We start from the raw sequence: 6,711 nt of genomic DNA, 5'->3' as shown, positions 1-6,711 counted from the left end.
GCCGCAGGCGGGCGATGCCTCGGCGCTTCGCGGCTCCTTCGCTGCTTTGCCGTGCGTGTCGGGGTGGAAACGCACACAGACACGCGCACACCCGTGCACACAACCCACCCTGCCCCTTCTTTCCCCTCCCTGTCTGTGGGCAGCAGCAGCACAAACTCCGGAGTCCCGGAGGCGGGACTGGCCGCTTCGTCTCGCAGCAAGTCTGCTGCGGTGAGTCCTGCCTAGGTGCCTGGCGTGTCTCTTGCTTCATTGGCTTGTGATTGTTAGTAGTAGTGTTTCTTTCTGGTGTTCCCTCGCCCGCAGTAGATCCGAGTTACCTCTCTAAAACCAGCCTGGGGATGGGCGGTGTGAAGTGGAGCAATAACCACCCTCTCTGCTAGGTGACTGTGGGGACAGGAGTGCAGGTGTTACAGAAAAAAACTTGCTTGTTATTTGGATTACGCTGGGTGAAGGAGCCAATAATCGGACCAGACAGGACAGCGGTTCTCAACCTTTCTAGACCCCTCGTTAGGTTCGACGTGCCCCTCGGAAAATGCCAGCTCTTACTTTTCACTCGTTTTTTGACTGCAGAAAAATAATAGAACATTTTTTTTTTTCTGTTGCAAAGAATTCAGGAAGGCCACGGCAGGTCAGGATGTTTTTAGTGCTGTGGATTCCTATTTGATAACTCTAGGTTTGTCTTGTGAAGCATGTTTGCACACCGAATGGTGTTAACCTTGTGCGGCACCCTTAAAAAGGATCTCGAGGCACCCCAGAGAGCCACAGCACCCTGCCTGAGAATCACTTGTGGGAGGACTAGCTCATATTCCAGAGCCTTGTTGTGAGTTTTACACTGGCACTCCAGTGGACATTTACTTCACGGGCTTTATGCTGTGTTTTTATAAGAAGTGTTTTACTCTCAAGAACCTGTACTGAACATCAGCCACTGCATGTTTTTTATGTAAAATAAAGTTACAGGTACAGGGAGAGATTTCAGAAAGGAAGATGGGTTTTCCTTTGTTAAACACTTGCTGGTTGAAGCCCTGTTTGTACTCACTAGCAGAAGGAAAATTGTTCTAAACACTGTCTAAAAATGTGATTCAGTGTTATATATATATCTGGAACAGCAATAGCATCTGGAGAAATACTACACACTTGTACATAAGCTATTTTTGCATCTATCCAGCCTTCATATATATAAAATGCATACTGTTATTAACAGTCATGGTTAGCACTAGTTTCTATATCTGGCTTTTTTGTATCCTTTTGTAAATTTATGACTTTTGGAGGGAGGGGGATTAAAAAATATTAAATCAAAACAGAATGATATGTAGATTACAATGCAAAATCACAATTCAAAAGGACTTTTGCCTCTGAACATATTTGAATGCAAGCAAGAGCCCTTCCAATCCAAGTGTAAATGAACTTTTTTATGTGTAGGCAATAAAAACCGCAAAACACGGTGTTAAAAAATCAGCGCTGATTGAAAGCATCGGTGGGAAAGGTTTCTTCTACATCCAAATCAGGACAAACACTAATGACCCAAAAGTCAGAAGAACTGAAGTGCAGTAAAAATCATTTAATTGACAACTTGATAAACAAAATGCTTGCTTAATTGGATTGGTTGCTAGGGAATGGATCCAACATGTTGCATTTCCATGACTCTAAACATTGGATAAATGGCACACACAAGTCCATTTAAATAACACACCTGGCACTGACTTAAAAAATATTCAAAACAGTTAACAGGTGTGAGCAATTCTTTGATAACATATTTTTGCTTGCTGTGCAGTTGCCCTATGTTTCTTGTATGCTGCTTCCCTATTCTATCATGGTTGCTAAATGAGTAAATTTTGCCATAGTGATTTTTTTTTTTTTTTTACTGTTTTGCACTTTGTGTATTTTTAAAACAAGGTACTAAATAAGCAAATTCAAGATGCAGTTACTTTATAAATCTGCATCATTGAATTAGCTCCATTAAAAACTCAACATCAGTTGAAATATCATTTTCTTTTTTCAAAAGGGAATTAACTTGCTCCATGTTGAATGTCTTTTCTAAAGCAGCGTGAGCAAGATTCTGGATTTACCTCAGCATAGTTCTGTTGACCTTTGTGGAGTTGCACAGATTTACATCAGGACAATACGGGCACATCCAGACAAGCACGCACACGCGGTGCTGCAGACTCATCTGTAGCACCACATACCGCACACGCTGCACATGAAGGTGTTCCCTGCATTGCAGATTTGCAGCATGGGGGGGAGGGGTTTGACACCAGGAGACCCTGATGTCAAAAAAAACCCACAGTGGAAAGAAGTGGGGCAGTGCAGGTAGCGGCAACATGCACTGCCCAAATCTGGAGCCTGGCTAGCCAGAGCCATGATCCAGCTGCCAGCCAGGCTCCCTGCTGCTGGAGCCCTGGGAGGCCCTCAGGACCCCAGGTAACACTGCTGGGGCCAGCCCAGGTGTTGGCCTCAGCCTTCCCTACCCTGCCCAGTGCAACGTGCCACATGCCAAAGAGCATGTGCCCGGGCATTCCCTGGGGAGAAGTAGCAGCGGCACATATTGTGCCGCTACTGTTCGTCCCTGGGGAAACATTCTTGGGGAAACATGACTGGATCCGTCCTATGAGTGTTTCATACTAGGGCCTACTGAAATATTTACCATAGTCATGGGCATTGGTTCAGTTCCAGCCATTGTGAGCTGTGTTGAGTGCTAGTGTTTGCAGCCCACCATTAGCTGCCCTAGTTTGTAGCACAGTGTCAGGACTTGTGCAAAAAATTCTTGTTAAAAACACTGATTGGGATTGACACTAGTGAGACCCGTTAAATGCGGTGCAGCTGATTTGACAATGGCAATGGGAAAATTTTTCCAAAGTTTCTCTACCATAGATACCTCTCGAGAGCAGAACTTGGCTGCATGTGTTTTTATTACTAGAATAAGTGCAGTAAAGATGGCCACATCCCTATGACATTTATAAATGTGACTGGTGTTAATGTTTTGCCTTGCCACACAGGAAAAGAGAGTTTGACTGTATTCTTGCTCCTCAAACTACCCTAAGAGCAAATGATCTAGCTGCATTTAGTGCAGCCTATGAAGGGGGGAGGAGTGATTTGTTAAACTTGCCAGCGAACCACAGAAAACAGAAGAAAGCCAAACTTTCCTTTTCCTGGGACCATCCTGTGTTGGAGATGCTCACAGATTAACCACAGTTTAGCTAGATGTCCCTTCTAAAAGAAAAGCTTCTGGGGTATTGGTTGGAGTTGCATATAAAAATCACTGGGGACCAAATTTTGCCAAGTTTGCCTTGGTAATATGGGAACTAGGTATTCTTCTTAGCTTTCCCTAAAAAAAAAAAAAAAAAGGTGCAAATTAAAAACTGTTCCATCTGTAATGTGGAAGTGTGGCCTGCAGGGGCTTCTTGTCCCAGAGTACCAGAATGTCTGGGCGCTCAGATCCAAATGCTTAGGATGTGACAGTTGGGGCATTACTGTGAACTCCCTTCATCTTTCTTTGGCCACCACTAAGAGACCATCTAAACCACATCTCCAACCAGGAATGGGACAGACATTTTAAATAGCCACTTGGGAACTGTTTCTTTTACCAAGTTTACAAAAAATTGGGAAGAAGTTCTCAGTTGTGATACTTGGCTAAGAATCTGTAAGAATTAGATGCTATGGCTGGCTGCTCTGAATACAAGTGACTCTTCTGTGACCATTTTATAAGTTGTTTAAAGTTGTTAATTAGATTTCACAGAAAGTGTGGAGTTAGTAGTGGCCTGTCTGCTGTGATTGCACACATTTCAGAAAATAGTTTATTTGTAAAATTGCTTTAAATGTTCTTACCTAGTTATCACTGTGAATTTTGCACGTAATTCTCTGAGTTGTTTCCAAGGGGTACTTACAAGGAACTCATCCTGACAATAACAGAGACATAACATGAGAATAGCTTCAATATCCATGAAAGGGAGAGAGGTTAAGGTAAAAATAATAAGCTTAGTAGAAGATGTCTTTTCAACTTACAATTCATTCTGAGAAGATATAATTATGCTTTATAACTGTAAATATACTTTGTGAGTAAAATAGCAGTATAGGCACATTTGAAAAAATATATAATTTTAAGTCTTTCAAGACTTTATAGTTATAGGATAGAATAGAGTAGAATAACCTTGCTCAAAGAGATTGTCTTCTAATATTAGATCTGATACAAGTATTGGGGGTAACAGACAGTAAAGAAGGAATGGACTGGGGAAGGAAGGAGGTTACTGCAGTGAGGTCATATGGATACTCCTGAAGATTTAATGATACAAAAGAGGAAAAATCAAGAAACACTATCAAGCATAAAACCTGCATCCAGTGGAGGGGGTGGAGAGGTGAGAAGTATGATCAGACACTACAGTGAGGCCCAATTTTCTAAAACCAGGGATAAATAGTCACCAAAAATTCTGTCCAGGGGGGCAGCTGGATAGTACTAAGTGAAAACCTGAATAATGCATTTTTTTAAATGATGCTATGTAATGATGGTACCCCTATTGCCTGCTTTGGGTTTTAGGTGTATATGGGATCATTTCTAAATACCAGAACTTACTTTGAGTTTCAGGAGGGGATATTTGCTACCGAATACTTCCCAACCCCAAGTTCTTCTCTGCAGAATCTTCCAGGGTCTGCCTCTGAAATACGAATTTATGTTCCCGATTAGCTGGGTACTAGGACTTATGGGCACCTATATATGTGACAGACTTCTGCTCCAACACGTGCTAATTAGCACACAGAGCAGACTCAATTAATCAAATCTGCCTCTGTATCACGTGTTTTTCACGTTCCCACACTTCAGAATGGTAGCGGGGGCACTTTAACTAAAGCTTGTCGAACAAGCTTTAGTTAAACTGCCCCTACCACCGTTTTGAGGTGCAGGATGCTGAGTACGTGTGACACTGCAGGCACTTTAATTAGAACGGCTCTCAGAGCCACTCTAATTAAAGCCCTGAGCATGTGTATAGATGCCTGATGTGACCCCTGCCAGGTTCATTACTGCAAACCAGAATTCTGAGTATGAGCAATGAAAAATTAAAAAGACTGATCAGTCTTCCCCTAGTGCATGGGTGCTCAACCTCTGGCCCACAGGCCAAATGTGGCCCACAGAGCCTTGAAATCCAGCCCGCAGGGTTCCCCATGGGTCAGGAAATTTGGCAGTGGGGGAGAGGTGGGCAGTACTGCCACCCTTCCCCATTGCCAAAGTACTACGTCCTATGGGGCAGGTAGGAACCAGACCACAACTCTTCCCACCCCCCCGAATGACAAGATTGGAGCTGGGCCATACCCATTTCCCTCCACGTGGCCAGGTTGGGGCTGGGCTGTGCCCTATTCTCACCACAGAGTTTGACCATGCCCCCTCTGCTGAGGCAGCTGGTTCAGGGCCAGCTCACATCCCCTTCTCTCTGGGGCCAGGCCTATTCTCTTTTCCTCTGCCTGGCCAGGTTGGGGCCAGACTAAGACCCCTTCGCCCTCACAGCTGGATCAGGGCTGCCCCTCTCTGCAGCTAGAATTGGGCCCCACCATGCCTGCTCCGAGTGCTAGATTAGGTCCATGGGCCAGATCCAGCCTGCAGAGGGATCGGACCCTGCCCATCCAGCCTGCTGGCCAAAAAAGTTGAGCACCACTGCTCTAGTATAATATTGGCAAAACTCTAAGCAGCAGCTAAGGTACCAGATCTGTCTGTAGTTTTTGGAAGACTTTTCCCTTCATGCCAATCAGTTATCTTTCAAAAAAAAAATTAAGTTCCTCAGAAATTAATTTTATCCACCAATGAAGTCCCTAGAAGGGCTTGCTAGGAATGAATACTCAGGTTGAGTTTGTTCAGGCCCTGTCTGTGTTGTACATGTGTGTTGGAAATCAGCACTTAATAACTACTGCAGATGGTATAGCTACATGTCTTGTTTTAATTTGGGAACTTAGCGGGGTCTTTTTATGAGTATAAAAATTGTGTATAACTTCTCAAACCAATGATTTTTGTCATTGCTTGAGAACTTTCTTAATAAAGCTTTAACCCAAGAAACAGACTCTGGAACAGATGAACTGATAATGTTGCTATGAAATAATTTACCAAAGGAAAAACAGTTTCCAAATTGCTTTATAAACAGAATATCAAGCTTACTTTATAGGGTAAAATACACTGTTCTTTCTGCTCAGCCACTTCAGGTCTTTACAAGAAGCAGGCTGTTTCCCTTGTGTAATTTTTAATCGTTTTCTACTGCAGTACAAGAGTTCGTTGGCACCGGTCCAGGGAAAGCCAGTACATAGGGAATTAATCAAAAATTGACTCATTGATCACTTGATTTGATGAAGTAATTAGCACTCGATATTTTCTGTATAGTTTCTTACTGGTATTTTGATTTCTATTAGCAAAAGAAAATCCCTTTAGGGGAGAAGGTAACCAACTAAAACTGAAATTTTCGGATATGCTCCAAAATGTTTATTCATTTAATTGGGTTCTCATAGGAATCAGTGGGAGTTCAGTTACTGAGACCAGTGCCCGGCTAGCTCAGTCGGTAGAGCATGGGACTCTTAATCCCAGGGTCGTGGGTTCAAGCCCCACGTTGGGCGCATGCTTTTTTCACAGTTCGAGTGGCCAAGGTCTGGAACGGGCTCCCAAGGGAGGTGGTGCTCTCCCCTACCCTGGGGGTCTTCAAGAGGAGGTTAGATAAGCATCTAGCTGGGGTCATCTAGACCCAGCAC

At 43.6% G+C, this 6,711-nt stretch overlaps 1 protein-coding gene and 1 non-coding gene across 3 annotated transcripts in view; both read left to right on the top strand.

Moving 5' to 3' along the window:
- Window positions 1-6,711, top strand: part of SULF2 (sulfatase 2) — a 201,816-nt gene that overhangs the window by 102,082 nt on the left and 93,023 nt on the right. Inside the window, exon 1 of one of the 2 annotated variants that reach the window (XM_025191739.1) lies at window positions 84-210. The exons of the other annotated variant lie outside the window; for it this stretch is intronic. The gene's annotated coding sequence lies outside the window, so the exon portion shown is untranslated. Of the gene's footprint in view, window positions 1-83; window positions 211-6,711 lie in introns of those variants that run through there. 2 annotated transcript variants of the gene reach the window in all.
- On the top strand, window positions 6,507-6,579 carry TRNAK-CUU. The gene has a single exon. It is a non-coding gene; the product is annotated as a tRNA-Lys (tRNA).

This window comes from Alligator sinensis, unplaced genomic scaffold, assembly GCF_000455745.1.
Source record: "Alligator sinensis unplaced genomic scaffold, ASM45574v1 scaffold76_1, whole genome shotgun sequence".
Classification (NCBI taxonomy): domain Eukaryota; kingdom Metazoa; phylum Chordata; order Crocodylia; family Alligatoridae; genus Alligator; species Alligator sinensis.
This window is presented reverse-complemented; position numbering and strand designations above follow the sequence as displayed.